Below are 18,329 nucleotides of genomic sequence, written 5' to 3'. Positions count from 1 at the left end.
CGGAGTTCAGAGAAAGACAATTACTGTAATTAATAGGTAGTTATGTATGCTGTAATAAGATCCTCGTATAGTTCAAAAAAAGGAATTCTTCTCTGCTAACTAACAAGTCATCATTATTGATGCTACTTGCTGATGGGGTGAAAGGTAGTTAAGTCAGAGACAATCACACCTCAAATGTCCTGGCTAATGAAGCATCTTTTAAAGCACTATCCCACCATTTGGCTTTTATCACCTGCTCAGATTGGTTCTCATCAGCAGATCACGTTGTCTTAGCATCATCTTGATCTCTGAGTTCCCAAATAAGCAGGTGTTGCAAGCGCGATTTGGCATTATCAGGGACATATTCTTAAAACATTACAAGGAATTGCTCAATTAATTACTGCAGATAGGAGATGACAAGATGAAATATGCAGCTGTCGCCATAGTAACCGGTGTGGATGAGAATATCTGGTAATTGAAGCAGAGAACGGAGAAATAATCAGCGGACAAGGTTAACACACTCGATGGAAGTGATTAGCACTGCATTTATAATTCTCTGATGTCAGAGATGGCTTGAAAATTGGGAAGGAAGAGGAAACTCGTCAATGATGATTAAGACATGGCCTTAAGTGCTTTCGTGTGGCATCAAAACTTATTTAAGTGAGAATAAAATTATCCATATGTTAGCCAAATACTTCAAAAAGAAATTTCCAAAAGTAAACGAACTCATACGAATAAGTTCTGTATGCTAAGTTAGCAAAGAGATAAGTTTCGGAACTTATATCTGATTGTGAAATGAATATTTGTGAATGGCTTTAGGTGCAAAATGACTTTCGGGGTGAAGCAAGATGCTTTTTCGTATTCCCCGCTATCTGTTATGGCTACAGTGACGGTAAACTTTTATGAGCAGTTTGCTCGCCCTGAATGGGCATGGAGATTATCGCTACAGGAAGTTAAAATGGCTTTTGGTCTTTTATGTTTGAATATATCTGCTGCCTCGCAGGCTACAGCTTGCTGAACCAAATCGTTGGGGTGCATAGGCGTTTTTAGGAAAAACTTTGTTGCTAAAGATTGTAGGCTATGTTGGATAGTTTCCTTAAAAGGACTGGCTTAAAAGGGCGAAGTAAGAATGCTTTTCATATTCCCCGTTATCTGTAGAGGACAGTGTAAAGATAGCGTGTTATTGAGCGCTATATAAAGCTCTGATCATGGCAGGAGGGTAACAGCAATAGCCAAGCCTCAGTTAGAACTTCATTGGCTACAGCATTGCCATCCATTACCCTCCAAGGGTATTAATCACCCTTATGAATAAGTAAAGCCGTCTCTAAAAATTCGGACGAGCCCTAGGCCACTCAATTGTGGGCGAAAGACGGTCCAACTCAGCGTTGGCTCCACTCAGTAAAGGGATCCCCCCACCACCAAGCAGAACCGCTCATATTCCGAAGAAAAGCATTCACCGACAAAGCCCCTCACCGGGCCGTGCCGGATAACACTTTCCTCGGAGACTCAAATTGCTCCCTTAAGGCAAAAATCTTAAGAGAGCGAATTCATATTAGTAATCTCACCGGTTTCAACCTTTTTTAAGGTCTCCTCAGTGAGTAGCTAGACCCTGAAATACCATCACCGCATTTCACGGTCGATAAATGTTGGATGTTGGACAATTGACATTTATGTCTTTAGGGGTGAAGCAAGATGCTTTTCATATTCCCCGCTATCTGTTGTGGTTAAAGTGAAGGTAAAATTTATGAGCAGATTGCTCGCCCTGAATGAGCATGGAGATTATGCATCGCTATGGGATGCTAATATAGCTTTTGGTCTTCTATATTTGAATATTTGAATATGCCCATTGGATCGTATGCTGCAGCTTGCTGAATTAGGATGTTAGAATTATATTTACAATTTGAAATATTATAAAATAATTGGTTTATTGGTTACTTACCATTTCTTTTAAATTATCTTTCACTCTTCATGCTTTTAACTTTCTATAAGAAAGTAAATTACAATTTATTGTGTATTCATTATTTATTTCAAAATAATTTTGTTATTTTGAAATAAATTTTGTTATTTTTGTTTACAAAATATTTTATTTTCTAAATAACAAAATTACGTATAATGTTTAAATAGGAAGCGCCAGTCAAATGCTGTATAACTATCCAAATATAAATGTGCTTCCCCTGTATTGAGGTTTTCATTGTAAGGCACATAGGTCATGCGGAGTTGCCAAGTTAGCACTCAACTTGGACATCCTGTTAGTTCCGAAGTCTAAAAATGGAAATAAACGCACTTTTCTTCTGGTTCATATAATAATAATAATAATAATAATAATAATAATAATAATAATATCAAAAGATATAAAACACATCATGGACTATGTGTTTATAGTCCATGATGCATGTTTATAGTCCATGATAGCAACAGAAGCTGCTGATTGTAGTGAATTCTTTAGATGATTATAATAATAAACATTTTGTCAAATCCTCGGTGTAGGACGAATCTTTGATCTGTGGCATTACAAAATTCTTCATCGCTATTATTATGCCGGTTTGGTTGGTCAAGTGGACAGCATAACCATTATTCATCTAAAGCTGTTAGTTGGAATTCCACCATGGGAAAAGATGTTTGTGTCAGTCTTTACGTGGTAGATTTCGCCCAGTAAGTATGCCGTAGGCTTAGAACGTTTTCTGGATGGGATTCACATAAACAATTATCACGTGACTATCTGTATAAGCATAGAAGAGACATTGAACAGATATACGGAAGGAGACATAAAAAGAATATTCCGTATTTTAGCAATAAATAAATGTAAGTTATTTATTGCATAAAAAACGCGTTCTTCCTTTACCAAGACAAACTCCGGGAACAAAAAGAAGGACTAGCAATGGGTTCACCCCTCTCACCAGCTCTCTCAAACCTCTACGTGGAAAATTTTGAAAATAATGCTCTACAAAACTGGCACATCAAACCAAAAATATGGCTCCGCTATATGGACGATGTCTTCATCATTTGGCCAGGAACAGCACTAGAATTGACTGAATTTAAAGGCTGTCTTAATAACTTACATACAAACAAAAAAATTCACTCTGGAACTAGAAGAAAATAAAAAACTGCCTTTCCTAGACATTCTTATAGAAATAAGTGAAATAAAAAAACAGATTATCGTTCTCCATCTATAGAAAACCAACAAACATAGGAAGATTTCTTCATGCTACCTCACACTACCATCCCAAGCAAAAAATAGGCCTAATAAAAACCTTAAGGGATAAAGCATACATCTCCAGTACAGAAGAAAAGCAGAAAGAAGAAATGCAATATTTAACACTGATCCTACAACAGAGTGGTTACACAACTAAGATAACTAAGAAAATTCTCAATACAGCACCTACAAAAAACTTAAGACTTCAAGAACGCAGTCACCCTTCCTTATATCAAGAATGTAACAGATAAATTAGCCAAATTACTCTACAAGTACAACATAAAAGTGACTTTCCTGCCACTTGAAAAAATATCGAGATCTCTTCATCCTCCAAAACCTCCCACATCATCCAATGAAAAAACCAGGGGTTGATAATATTCATTGTTCCTGTGGCATCTGCTACGTAGGCCAGACGGGGAGATCGGGAGAACATCAAAAGGACGTACAAAAGAAGAGAGAACATAAATCTGGCTTAGCATATCACACAGCTTCCGCCGATCATGATGAACTCTGGGATAAAACAAACATGTCCTATATTGATAAGAATTGTTTCACAAGAAAATTCAAAGAGCCAACAAATATGATTAAAATTCCCAATGCAACAAAAACCAAGGTTTGATTTTAAATCAAGTTTGGCCATCATTTATTAAACATTTGCCCACTTCAGACCTCGGATAGAATGAGCGTGGACCACAGAACGCGACAACAAATAGCATTGTCTCCAACTAACGCCTTAACGGTTGTATAGATCTGTTGTTCGGTATTTTAACGAACTGCTTAGATGTTCATAATACCGACAAATTAACTTATTTTTCATAATTTCTTATAGTTGGTGCTTTAAACTGTTAGTTCTCTTTACCCTTGAAGATGTTAGTCTTACGACTAACGAAACTTGTTGGGTTATTTTTAGTACTTGTTTATTTTTTTAAAAACAGTTTTCTTTAATAAACATGTGGTCACAAAACCGGAATATTTCTATTGAAATGTAAGTTATGTTTTGGATTATAAACTATCTGTATGTTGTTTTCAAGCGACTGAAATAGTTTAGTTAATTCAACGTTTGACTAAACTAAAAAAAAATAAAATAAAATATAACATTTCCTATGCTCTTGTTTTTGTCCTATAGAATACTTTCTTATTCTTTACCTTCGGTATAATATACTCTTTTATGGTTATTGTAAATAGAAAATGCTTCACTTTATCTCCTTTAGACGGCTCGATATTTCTTAGAAATGTTCTGTATTTTATAACTAATGTGAAATGTAAGCCGAAAGGACATGGATAAGACAAGTTTGTAAAAAAAAAAAAAAAAATGGAAACAGATCGAACAGTTCATTTTATTACTAGCAACAAGTCATGGCAAAGACAGTTGAATTTCGTGGAGTTAAAAGAAGTAGTAGAAGAAGAGTTAAAGGATGTTTTTCTACTACTAGAATTGGTGAGGCGCAAGAGAAAGAACAGTATAAAGATGAATGATGGAAATCACAACTGCCTCATATTTCTCTTGGTGCTTACAGAAGATAAATGAAAGCGATTTGTGTAGTTTAAGTGCTTTTCCATCACTATTTGACGATAGGAGAATCTTTACCGGGTATTCCAGTTTTGTTTTGTTTTGCGGTTACGTACGTTTCGTGCACTTGCTGCACGAAAGAGTATTAATGTTTGACTATCGGATGAGAATTCTTTATTGAATTCTCATCCACGATAGTCTGGTAGAACATTTTAGTATTGTAGGTGGGATATGGCTTGGATAAGTCTCGATTCTAGAAATCAAATAGGAAACGTTTTCAATCCACTTGGAAAAATCAACTAAAAACAAATTTAGTAGAACTTCTATTCGGGTACATCTGTAATTTAAAAACAACTTGTATTTACTTTTATTAATTATTAATAATATTAAGTTTGTTCATGAAAATAGGTGAGTAGAATCGAGTACTCAATGAAAACATTAATCATTTTATGTTTCGTAAAGTCGAAATTTAATTTCTATCAGTGGCCTTAATAGGCATTTAAACACACACGATCTTTCCAAGTATTCTTGGACTTCGCACCGTAACTCGAGGATAAGGTGGTTAGTCCTATGACTGTAGATGCGTGTGTTCACGGGGGGCTGGTTTGCCTGTTCTGGGGGACGAAAAACCCGAGTTTGCGGGTGAAACCCCCCACACACACCTCCGTATGGTTACCGGCTAACTCATCTTTAGTCTACTGACGAAAATTTAACCCAGGTCTTTCAGCCCAAAGGGGTCTATACCCACTGAGCTACAGAGGCTAGACATTGAATTTAATGGAGTAATATTTGGCATCCCTCGAATACTTTTAATCAAAGAAACTCTTATCCAATATTTGAGATCTATTTTTTGTTCATTAACCTTTAGTGGTTCTCCTTTTGGTTGGCTCAAGTACCACGATGGGTAGCCAATCTGATCACGTGACCCTTTTCTCTATTGTCACATTTACCTTAATACCATTCTTCTATGAATCATCTGATAATTAAATAATCCCACATAAAGTAAACACACTCTACATATTTGTATTATCTTTACAACTTAAGGGATACCTACGAGGTAAATCAGAAAGGGATGTTTATATACATTCTTTCCTTTACTTTATTCCTTTATATACCTTTCTCTCTATCTGGTATGCATGTTTAAATGTCTCCGTCTGTTTACAGGAAGTTAAACGTAAAGTTTGGGCACACAAATGAACATTTCACTGAGGATCATGATCATTACCTATATTTGCGATATAATCCCCGGATGTATGACTTTTCGGTGTAGTAAGTTACACGCCATTTCAAGAGAATCTCAGTCGTTTTAACGAACTCATGCGGGCATATTAAAATGTGCGCGCAATCTTTGAAATGGAGAGACCGTGTGGTTAACGAGGGCCTATAATGGCCCATCTCTCTCTCTGTGTGTGATTCTGTGACACAACATCGCAGATACAAGGGTGCTTTGTTCTTTCTCTTCCATTCATATAAGAGCCGTAATGTCCGTACTCATTAGCTAAATCACCGCCTTGTCCATTTAACCCCAGCCACTATTGTGTGTTACTGGTGATTTTATCCGATCTTCCAGCACACACAGCCAAGTGAATGAAGTTTTGATAATTATGCGCTCTGGTTGGATGAAACGTTTGTATTTAAGATTGCTCACTCGAGAGCAAAGATATCAGTCAGAGGTGGATAGGATTGAACAAATTATCACAAACCGTATGAGTATTAATGTGGTTCTAAGAAAAAACAAACTAAAACCATCTCCTCGAATACATAAAAGATCACTTATCAGACCTTGAATTTAATTTTAAGTTAAATTATATAAAATATTTAAGGGTTTCAATTTATTTTAATGTTTTTAGTAAATTCTTTCGGCTATTTTAAGAATTAAAGTAAAAATTTTTAAAACATTATAGTTTCATTAAATATTTATAAAAACTAATAAATTATTTTGATATATACCATAAATAATAAAAACGAATATTAAACGTAGTATGCATGACGTCATATAGTAGAATATTATTAAACGTTTCTGAGTTATTACGGTTTTAGTTTTGACAATTTTTACATTCTAATTTACAGGTTTTTTTTTTACATTTTTCAAAGTTTGTTTTCTATTTTATAAGTAACAAATACAAATATATCCGTTTTTATAAAGTGAAAAAAGGGAAATTTTGTACAGAATAAACGTGTTAATCTCATGAAGTGGTATTTATCGAGGCTATCATAGCGCCATGGTTAACATCATTTTACAAAAGATGTCGCTCTAATATCAAACGTATAGCGACATCTTTTGTAAAATCTTATGTTTGATTACATATATCATTATATAACAGTAAAATTGGAAAACCTTTCCAGTTTTTTATTTGATATATATTTTTTATAATTTATAATTTTATTTTTATGTATATTTTATATATATATATATAGTACTTTAGTACTCTGGATGGGTTAAGAATTTTTTTTTTTTTTATTTTTATTAAATTTACATAATTTTTGTACTTCTTTATTCATTATTTACATGATCAGAAACTCTGCTCTACAAGCGAAACACGAAACGTTTTCAAACCACTTCAGGCCTCCAATAACCGGAGAGGTGGTCTCACGCCGGTGTGAGACTCACCTAAAGAGAATTGCAGACTATACATTCGAACCCGCAGTCTATTCGCTGGAAAGTGGATACGCTAACCAGGCGGGAATGCTGTAACATTCAATGCAGTGTTGACACCTGCCGGAATAATATGAATAAACAATTTAAGGGTGCGTGTTACGTTTATATATTATAAAATGTTCGTAACTTTTGTAGCTGGTCATACACTAGGGTGGTCTCAACAGTTCTCAGCCTAACAATGAAAAAAAAGGAATTCATAATTTCAAAATTATTTTTATTTTTCAGCATAATCTCCCTTATGACTAATACATTTATTCCAGAGATGTTCCAGCGCCATTATTTCGTCCCTGTAGTGGTTCTCAGTAAGATCTGCAAAAAATCCCTCTACAGCTGCAATCACCTCTTGATTCAAGAAAAATGCTGACTAGCGAGGAAGAGTTTTAGTTTTGGGAAGAGATAGAAGTCAGAGGGAGCCAAACATGGGGAATAGGATGGATGTCCCTACAATTCATAATGCGCTCATAAACTTTTATGAACTTCGAATAAAAATTTCTTTCGGCATTAAACCTTCTTTTACAAATAATTTTATCGATACTCAATTTTATCCATTTCGAGAGATATAGACAACACTTTTGCTTGAGAGAGCTGCATAAAACAAATTACTTGAGAGAATGACTTGCAATTTCACATGGATGCTTATGACAGATGTCCCAACTTAGAAAAAAAAATCTTGCCGATGGTGTCGCAGTCTATGGTTGAGGCCGAGAACCTTTCAGACCACCCTCGTATAAATATCGGAAAAGACTTTTCAAGTTAATCTCATTACAAATATTGTATTATATCAATAATGAAATCTCGTAAATAAATACACAAATATTTTCAGTTTATAAATAAAAAGAAAAAGAAACAAATTAACCGAAAGAGAGTCAGATGGGGATGAATTCATCTCTGCAAACAGCCGAAGTCGTCTCTGAATCCTATTTCGTTCCTTACAAAGAATGAAGTGTGGAAAAAGTCGTCCGGATCTTTTGCCGTGTTGAGAATTTCCTCGCAAATCTCCGACGGTTTCCCTGATTGAAAAATCTACAATCCGAGTAAGCGTCCGCATTCTAATTATTCTTCCTTCCCACACACGCAGCATGTGGCGGATGTGTGTGTGTGCGCGCGTCTTTCGCCAGAAGACAAAAGCGACGTTCCTCTCTCTTTCTCCATTTCGTTACGAAAGAGAAAGAAAGAAAGCAAAAAAAAAAAAAAAAAAACATGCCGCTAATATCTGTTTCCATTATCGGAACCATCTTCGGGCGAGATGTCCTCTTGGAAAACCGTAGTCATTCAAAACTAGTAAAAACTTAAGTCATCTTAGTGTGTGCGTGCCGGCAGATCACTTCCTCCCCCCCCCCCTCTACACACACACACACACACACCGCTGGCTCTATCGACAGCGGAGTGCCAACATCAAACATTCCTGTTTGTGGCTTACGAAACTAAAACGATGATGACTGTGCAAACGATTTTTTTTTTCACTCTTAATCTGTCCACGCGGAATTGGTCCACCCTGCAAAAGGCAGTTTGCGTAGCCCGAAAGAGAGAGAGAGAGAGAAAAAAAAAAAAAAGGAGAGGTAGCATCTAAAGCGCGTGTGCATGTGTGATCGTTCTTGTGTGCCTACCGCTCTCTCTCTCTCCCGAAGATGGCGAGTTGTATCGAACGAAGTAGAGTACGGACTTTAGTAGCAGAGCATAAACGCTTGTCCATTTGTTATCTGCTTTCTAAATCTCTCGCGAATCTGAGGATGAGAGATTCGATACATGTTTCATGGCTATCAGACTAGGCAAGAGCCGCTCTTCCACGGGAATGTGTAGTTATGCCTTCCAAGAAAATGTTGACGCAGAGAATGAGTCTAGGAAGAGCATGAAAAATAGCTTGGAAATGGAGCCGGAAAGAGAGGCGAGATTTTTGTTAGCAGGGAAAGATGGGGGGAGATGTGAATAAAAGATAAAGTTCTCCTGTGATCTATTATGACTAGTGGTCTGAGAGCAGTAGCATCAGAGAGGGTAGGGGTGGAGCAGGAGGAAGTGGGAAGTGAAAGACTTCTCCATAAACACTATAAAAAAACCCAACTGGCATTACTTTATGGGAGAAGATTTATATCAAGAGCTTAAGTGAAGTTTCGATGGGGGGGGGGGGGGGAGAAGAAAAAGTCCCTTCGACTATCAGGGAAAAAAAATCCTACGGCTCTGTGATTTGATAGTAAAAGAAATTCTATCATAAAGAAAATGCACAGGATTTGAATCTCGAAAAAATAAAGACGCATAGAACAATCAGAGTATTCTTAGTGCAATCCAACACAGTTTATTCCCTTTGATTTGGTAGTTTGCTTTAATATTGTTTAAAAGAATAATCAACTATAAATGCACAATCGATTTGTATGTTTCGTTTGAGAGTTTTTTCCAACATACTCTCAACCCAGATATGTTTAAATTAAGTATCGAAATTTTCATTTGTAAGTGTCGTGCACATTTCAAATAAAAATGTAGTTTTTATTAAATTTAGTAACTTAATTATTTTAAAATCGTTATGTAAAGTTTAAGATAATGCAAAATAAGTTGTTTATTTCCTAATATATTTTAAAAACGTTTAAAAAATTAAAATACAGTGATACACCATATAAAAACTATAATAAAATTCTATTTTAAACACGTTTTTAATAGGTAGTATTCGCTGTTGTTTACGATATTGAAACATTGTAATGTTAAGTGATGTTCTAAATAGATTTTCATGTACAAACTGTTATTTTCAAATTGTGAAAATGTAATTTTAAAATAGATTTATACTTTGAATATTGCATAGATAACTTATAAATTAGTTCTGCATTTCTAGGGCTTGGAAATAAAATTTAATATACATCAAAATATAAAATTCAGTATACGAAATACGAAACAACAGCATTGTATTGTATATACAAATTATATATTATTTTTGTTATTATTTATGTTTTATTTATCCAAATACCCTTGTATATGTTTGTTCAGTTCTACTGTAGAGATAAAAGTGCATGAAGGATCAAAATTTGTTTATAGATGAATATATATCCATTTGGCATTTTTATAGTACATTACCTGCAACAAGCCCACATACAAGAAGTTATACTTTTATCTAACATACACACGGACCATTACGATTAAGGCAGTTCATAGAACATGTGTAGATAAAAACCAATAATGTGCATTCTGATGAAAATTAGATCAAAATATAGTGGATAATTTTTAAAGATCTCCAAATTTAAAATAATGCAACAAAAGATAATGCAGATCAGTGACGGCTCGTGGGGTGCTGCAACTTTCGAAATATACATACACACTGTACTTACAGTGTATACGTGTTTGGATAAAATATTAAAATTATGGTAAAAAATAAACATGAAAAAATATTGTTTATTATCGATAAAATTATACAGTTTGGTATAATTCAAAATTACTTAAAAATAAAATCCATTATCATAACTCCAATAATGTTCTAAAATAAAAACTATAACAAATGTTATGTCTTTAACTGTAATGTCCAAATATTTAAAGAGACGGAGTAAACACGATAAGCACTACGAACACTCGACTACTGGCGCAAACTGCATATAAACAATAGTGGAACTGCGCGACGGACAGTGCCGCATTACGCTAATAGCTCGCATCTCACTATGACGTGCATATGCTTGTGCGTAGCAATATGACACTGTGGTTGACACAGTGCTGCTAGCGTCCTCCGCCCTCCTACGTGCTACAAGATGGATTTTTATTATTTTATAAAAATAAGAGAATTGTGTAGGATTGTCGATGATAAAATTAAATATTACAAGCAAATATAAATAAATATATTTATATATCGAAAAAAATGGGGGTGCTGCAATTCTGTAGTGCCTACGCACGAGCCGCCCCTGATGAAGATCAAATAATATCATTTGAATTTTTGATGATAATATAGATTTTGAGGATAATATAAATATAACTTCGATGATTATATAGATAACAGTGGACAAAGATCTATTATCGATTATTGTGATTTCATTGACATATCAGAGAAATAATAATTGCACAGTTTTCTTTATGTGCATGATTATTTCGGTAAAGCACTTGATCTTTTATTTACTTTAAGAATGTAAAATAAAATATTTTAAACGATTTTAAATATTGTTATCTAAAAAGAGGGAAGTCCAGACTTTCCTTTACACGCATTTAAAAGAAAGTAACTTTCCTTTCTATTTGACATTAAAAGTTAAAACAGATGCTACATGGAAACGAATTCTAGATTTTCATCGTAGTCTAAGAACTGAACATTCAAAGTCAGAAGAGGAAATAAATTATCCGTTGTAGCAATTTTTCATGTTGTCTACCCGCGCGCCAGCTCCGATTGGCCCCCGCGAAGCTGGTGGCCTCTAAAAATTACCGAAAAGACAATCTATCGAGTCTCTGCTACTTTCAGCCTTCAACACAAAGGTAGAAAGACAGACTGCAACGGGATGTAAAACGAGCTGGTTGACGAGTACACCCTTGAGCATTTGTTAGCGGCTAACTGCGCGCGCCAGATAGTGATACACTAGAGAAGTTGCCGTGCTCCATCAACTCGGCAACACCATTTGTTTTAGAAGAAAGGTCACCGCGTTTACATTTCACAGAAATTTCCATCATTTATTAGCCCCGGAGAGGTAGGCAGGTCTAAAATCAGTTATCCAATTGACACAGGAGATTTCTTTGCGTTGCCAAGGCACCCGCGTTCCCAACACTTGCGCGCGCATATACGACAGCTGAAGTAAATTTTGTGCATCGTTACACTCTGGACAGTTGTTACTTGTCTAGAGAGATTTTTCCTTTTTTTTTTTTTCCCCTCTTGCCAAATGACATGTTCATCTTATGGATGGTTTTCAGCCATTATTAATGACTCTGTTTATGATTTAGAAAGTTAACTTGAAACTCGTCTTGTCGAGTTCAAAAAAGCTAATGGAAGACACAGTCAGATAAAGGAATGAAAATCCACAGCAGAGAACAGAATTTTAAAAAAGACCTCCTCATTGTTTGGTCTATGTAGATTATATACGGTATGTCTTGCATTTTACAAATATATCGTGCTTGATTATAACGTATGTGCTCCTTCCTATAAAAATATATAATGAGTCCTAACAGTAACTTCCATGTTTGTTACTATTGTTGATTTTCTTTTTTATCCTTGTAGTTTTCTGGCACACTTTTTAAACTAGTTTTTATGTTGCTCCCAACCACGAAAAGTTATTTAGACACCTACAGTACATTTTTGTACGGTAGGCAGGATAGGGATATTTTGTTCTACTTTTTTTTATCAATTTTATATATTGTTTGCATTTTTCATTTATTTTTTTTTATCCGATAATATGTTTACAGATTCTTCCCAAATATTTGTAACATCGTTATATCTTTTCATACTACAATATTTATTATCTTTTTAGAGTTTTAAATATGCCCCTGGATTTGTATCCTTCAAAAGACACAGATTACGGCTCATCTATCCACCAATGTGCGGTCAAGTAAAAAAAATTCTACTCCTAAAAATACTTAAGCCAAACCTGAAAATAGGCAATACATACAAAAGTTACATCTCTTTCTTTCTCTCTCTTCACAGAGGAAGAGGGCCTCACTCTCTCTATTATTCATGAATAACTACTAGAACTACCACTCAAATTAATAGGAGACCAACAGGCAACTGGCAATTTGTTTTCTCCTTTGCAAAAACATTTTACAAATATCTCTTCCATAGCATTAAAAAAACGCTTTCTCTTTTTCCGTGTATTGAAGCTTAAGTGCTGTGAAGAATTCATTTTTGAGGTTTAATAGAATATTATCAGCACTGAGAAAAGATTAAAACTAATTTTAATACTTCCAATATATGGTATCCGTCACAGAGACATCTTAGGGATTACAATAAACATTTTGTAACAATACACACCCAAATACAATACAATAGTGAGTGAAACTAAAGTCCTATCTAGGTGGTGCGCCCTCTATGGGCATTTGCAGATGGCCTAGGATGTGAAGAGGGATCTTTGATAAATTTAGGAAACATTAATTATCCCTGAAGATGTCTCAGCGACTAAGACGAAATATTGGAAGCATTAAAATTAGTTTTAATCCTTTCTGAGTGCTGATAATATTCCATTAAACCTCCAACAGCAATGTTTTCTCTTTTTCTCCAGATCTTGCTTTACTTCTGAACTGCTATTAACACTTTACAAATTCCAAATCCGTCCAGCTAATGAATACTGTTCTCACGTTTGGGCTGGTGCTCCTGAGCGTCCTAAAAATACTCGAATCATCGCAGAAGAGAGCAGTTAGGTTGATCAATGATCCACCAGTTCGCTTTAGTCACTGACATGTCACATGTGTAGTTTCAACTTTCTCTACCTCCTGCATAATCAGTTTTTCTCTTCTTTCTCTCCTACTCATTTTTTCTTCCAAAACTTATTTTTCTTTCCTTGATTTTTTTCTTTTTCTTTACCAATTATTCTTTCATTTTTTCGTTCTATGGGTTTTATCCTTCTCAACATTCTTTTTTCTCTCTTTCCTGCCTCTCATTTTGCGTGCGTATTTTTGATTTCCACCGTCAATTTTCTGCGTCACTTTTTCCCGCTCTCCCCCTTTGAGCAGAATATTTTTCTAAGCGGTTTCACTCGCAATATCCACGCGAGATAAATATCACCTGCTTACTGAGGAATGCTGATCAGTCTCCACACATCTACTTTTCATTGACAGATCCGGTTGGTAGGTTACGCTACTAAATAATGTTTTATTTATTACCCAACAGTAAAACCCGATCAGTTTTTTATATATATATATTTTTTATCCACAGGTTCTCTTCGCAACAAAATCGGCTACTCATCATTCCTTACTCGTCCGCAAGAGGGCGCGAGTTTCGTTTTTAAAGCACTGATAACTTCCATGCAAATTGTTCGGTTTTTGAGCATGCGTACATTTAGGGAACGCTAGATGGCGCTGTGATCAGTCACGTCGACCTCGATCAAAACATAATTTGGAAGTAGAGAACTCTAGGGAGTATAATGTCATATATAAGTTGATATCTGTAACCCCATCACGTCAAGGGGTGAACTCACAAACTAAATGCCCAATAGAGTTGTTGAAGGATATTTGAAGGAAAAAAAAGTTTGCATCTAAATTGAGTTTCTTCGAGAAGAGGTTGCTGACTGGTGTTCACCTCTTTGAAGAAGCTCTTGCTCCAGATACAGCCTGCCTTGAACACCGAAGGTCCAAAGAAGAAAAAAAAATAAACCTTTACAAAATAACGAGTGTAAAATTGACTGCAGATATCAACTTTCTTGGACAAGGAAAGAGGTAAAAGTGAATTTATTGCTTCACTTTTAAAACTTGCAAACAGAAATTGGTGGGAATTGCCCGCGGGGAAAACGTGTGTTAAATTCATTATGACGTCACTCACCAGCTCAACAATCAACTCTTTTGCTTCGCTTCATTTCACTGATGTTGTCATGGTAACAGCACGTCGGGGTGAGAGAGGGGGGGGGGGATCTATAATGATGTCGAGTTTGGGGAAAAGGCTATTTTAAAAGGTGTTTCCAATACAAAGTTTAAGGCAATTGTGAAAGGTGGAAAAGGGGATTGGAGTGAGGAACGTGAGATTTCTTTGAAGCCCTGAAGGTAACGGCTAAAATGAAGGGAATATGTCAGCCTTCAAAATGCCGTTTGTTGTTGCAAGGCTTTTCCATTAATCGCACAGGACTCATCCCTGAAGAGTACGTTGGCGGGACAGAAGAGTGTTTCCCATTTAGCGTCCTGCTGAACACGTTTGAAATCGCAGGGAATGAAAAACTAAAGCTGTTCTGGATCTACGTTTGATAAGAACGCCACTTGCGCCCTCTGGTGTAGTTTCATTTATTCCTAAAACTGTAACGCATCACAGATAAATGACAAATCCTTTGGTGCTGACTGAAGGGTTTGATCTAATGAGAGTTAAAATGTTTAAAAGTTAATTTATTTGGTGTGTACCTCCGAATCATCTTAAACTTATATAATTAACACTTCTCCTATTTAGTCCCTGGAGGAGGATACGATGAGTGTACAATATGTCCTCAGTGGAATTAACATTAAACATGAATAAGTGATCTACATTACATAAATTCCATTTTTGTAATTGGGTAATACTAAATTTCATAAAAATCTATTAAACCGTTTAAATAAATGCATACACAAACTGACATGAATATGTGATCTTTTATTATTAATCCTCCATCCACAGAAAGGTTGCAAACCACTTATAGCACACATCAATGCCTTGGGTTGGCTATGTGCTAGATTTTCCGGAAACCCTATTTCGGAGATCAAATACGGAACTTTTTCTAGCCACTTCAGGCCTCCGGTAAGTAGAGTGTGGTGTCACATCGGATGATGAAGTTCATCTCCCGCCTCTTCATGCTGAGGATGGACACACTGCACAACTCGGTGGCGATTGGCTTAAATCTTGTGTTTTAAATAGCAGCGGTTTGATACCAAGATGGGTTAACCGGTCTCGGACGGAGGTGATTTTTCTGAGAAAATCCGAAATATTTACACACATTTCCTCCACAAATGCATCCACATTCAGTAACATTCTTTCCGTACCAAACATGGAATGCTTTCTTGAGCAATATACACTTCTTACTTTGTGTCTTATAAGACGTTTCTACTGGGTTGACAAGCGGTTGCGATTGCTAAAACGTTTTCTAGAAATCTATTGATAAGAAATGCATCTCTAACTTCCTTTTTATCTTATTATTATGTCCTTTCTTTTTAAGAAAATTGGCGATACCATTCTAAACATAGCAGTCAGTGACTTAGAAGCCTTTATGCAGATATACGTCAACGTCATTTGGCATATACGCAGCGTATATGCAAAATTCCTGATCACGTGCCTCGCACGTGTTTTAGGCAACTAATTAAGAACGCTGCTAGTCAGTAATCGTCAATAGTGTTGATCAAAATAAAGGATCTTTCAGAGTTCGATAAAGTGTTTATTGTGAGTATCGTTCTGGCTGGAGCCACGATTTTGAAAACAGCAGAGCTCACTGGTTTTTCAAACTGTGAGTTATCCCGGGTGTTTAATCAGTGGAAAAATAACCCACATTGCTTGTCTAAGAGGCTTAACTGTGGTCGTAAGACAGTCTGTTAAGAACGAGATCGGCATCGCCCGAGAAGGCTTCTACGAACACAGGAAGTTCTATGAGTGTGTGTGTGTATAGCAGTTGACCGAAGCATTTAATGAAGGCTGCTAGGATCAGTATTGGCAGTCGCTAAAGGAGTTCCAACACCGTATTAAATAAAAGTTTCCAATTCGGTGGCTAGTGTGTGTGTGTGTGTGTGTGTGTGTGTGTGTGTGTGTGTGTGTGTGTGTGTGTGTGTGTGTGTGTGTGTGTGTGTGTGTGTGTGTGTGTGCGCGTGCGCGCGCATCGATGGGGGGAAATACCATTTTGAATCTTTAAGATAACAAAATCATGTAAAAAAAAATAGGATTTTGGCCACATTAGTTTAAATGTCTCTGTGTACACAACAGCCGTAATCATTTGATTACGACTATAATGTAGTGTTGGTGCAGTCGTAACAGAATTTAACTGCTACGATCGAATGATGCTGTTTATGGCCAGGATTCGATCGTTTTCATGAAGGACTTTCAGGTCACCCATGAAGAAAACTGCATTCGAAGGATATAAAAGTTGATAACTTTATCGCTGCGTAAGTTTCTTTGGAATGAGAACAAACTAATATAGACAGACAAAACCAAGAGATGGATTCCTTCAACACCCTCCTACCAACCAATGGTTACAACAAAACAGTCAACAAAACTCCACGCGAACCTCCAAGACACTGGAATGAACATGAAAAACAATACTTCAGAAGATCAGCGATTTCCTCCATAGACTGTTAGTCAGAGATAAAATATGTCAAAAATACTACATCAACAAAATATAAAGGGTGCCGTCTATCACCCCCCCCCCCTTTCAACAAGATCCCAAATCGTCTGAAACTTCCAAAACCTCTCAATGCACCTCTTAAAAACCGTATAGAGACTAGTATATGATCTGTGTAATTGTTATGCATTTTATAACCCGGATGAGCGCATGCTCTTTCGGTTATAAGTAATGTCATTGTTGTATCATTTGGGGGGAGGGAATAACAGCAAATACATCCTTTTCCATTGTTATTAATATATTCAAAATATTTTATTTATATATCTTGCCTGTTATAACCTGTTTTTTATGTTCATTTGTAACACGCGATTTTTCAACATTATCAACCGGACTTCTCAAACATCTCCATCTATAGTCAGCAAATTCCCAAAGTGTATAGATTCAACCAGATTCAACTTTATTTATTTTTAATGCTTGTTAGAATTAATTATTAGATCTTTTATAATAAACCATTACTTTTTTTTTCTATCGATTGCGTACAAAGAACTTGAATGAGAATAATTTCCTTCGTTTAACCTACCGATTGTAGCAATTGTATGAGAAGAATCTTGAAAATGTGCCAACAATAAATCAGAAACGTAAAAATAGAGTCTCGATTTCCATGATATGCGTTTAAAATGATTGATCAATAGTCGCCATGCCATTCATCATCGTATTCGTAATTGATCCGAACGAAGCACGCGACACTTACAATCGAGAAAGAATTAATCCGAAGTCTGTCTTTGAGCTTCATCGAAAGGAATGCGCATGCAAGCCACAGTTCAACGTCTACACGAAACCGTAATATTTAAGGAATTTCATTTGACATATTTGGACTCAAATTCCTAAGAGACTCATACTTAATGTAGTTACAATGACCTACGAAGTGCGAGGAGAAACAGCGATAAGGAGACATAAATTTGCTTCCTGAATTTCGGGATTCAAAATCATCTTTGCGGAAAAGCAAATGGTCTTCTGAAGCTCAAAATAATCACTTTGGGGGTTCCCGTTCATGTGCTTTGAACTAGTCAGAAATTGGATGTTAAGACGTTGCTAATGGTTAAAGTGAAAGAATAG

At 35.9% G+C, this 18,329-nt stretch overlaps 1 long non-coding RNA gene across 1 annotated transcript in view; it reads right to left on the bottom strand.

Moving 5' to 3' along the window:
- Window positions 1-18,329, bottom strand: part of LOC150102012 (uncharacterized) — a 103,157-nt gene that overhangs the window by 44,917 nt on the left and 39,911 nt on the right. Inside the window, exon 2 of the long non-coding RNA XR_016549081.1 lies at window positions 1,919-1,961. This is a non-coding gene — a long non-coding RNA (uncharacterized LOC150102012). The remainder of the gene's footprint in view (window positions 1-1,918; window positions 1,962-18,329) is intronic.

The sequence above is a fragment of the Typopeltis vanoorti genome, chromosome 11 (assembly GCF_054136105.1).
Source record: "Typopeltis vanoorti isolate ZY-2024b chromosome 11, IOZ_Tvanoo_1.0, whole genome shotgun sequence".
Lineage (NCBI taxonomy): Eukaryota > Metazoa > Arthropoda > Arachnida > Uropygi > Thelyphonidae > Typopeltis > Typopeltis vanoorti.
Note: the sequence above shows the minus strand (reverse complement) of the source record. Positions and strands in the feature narration are given on the sequence as shown.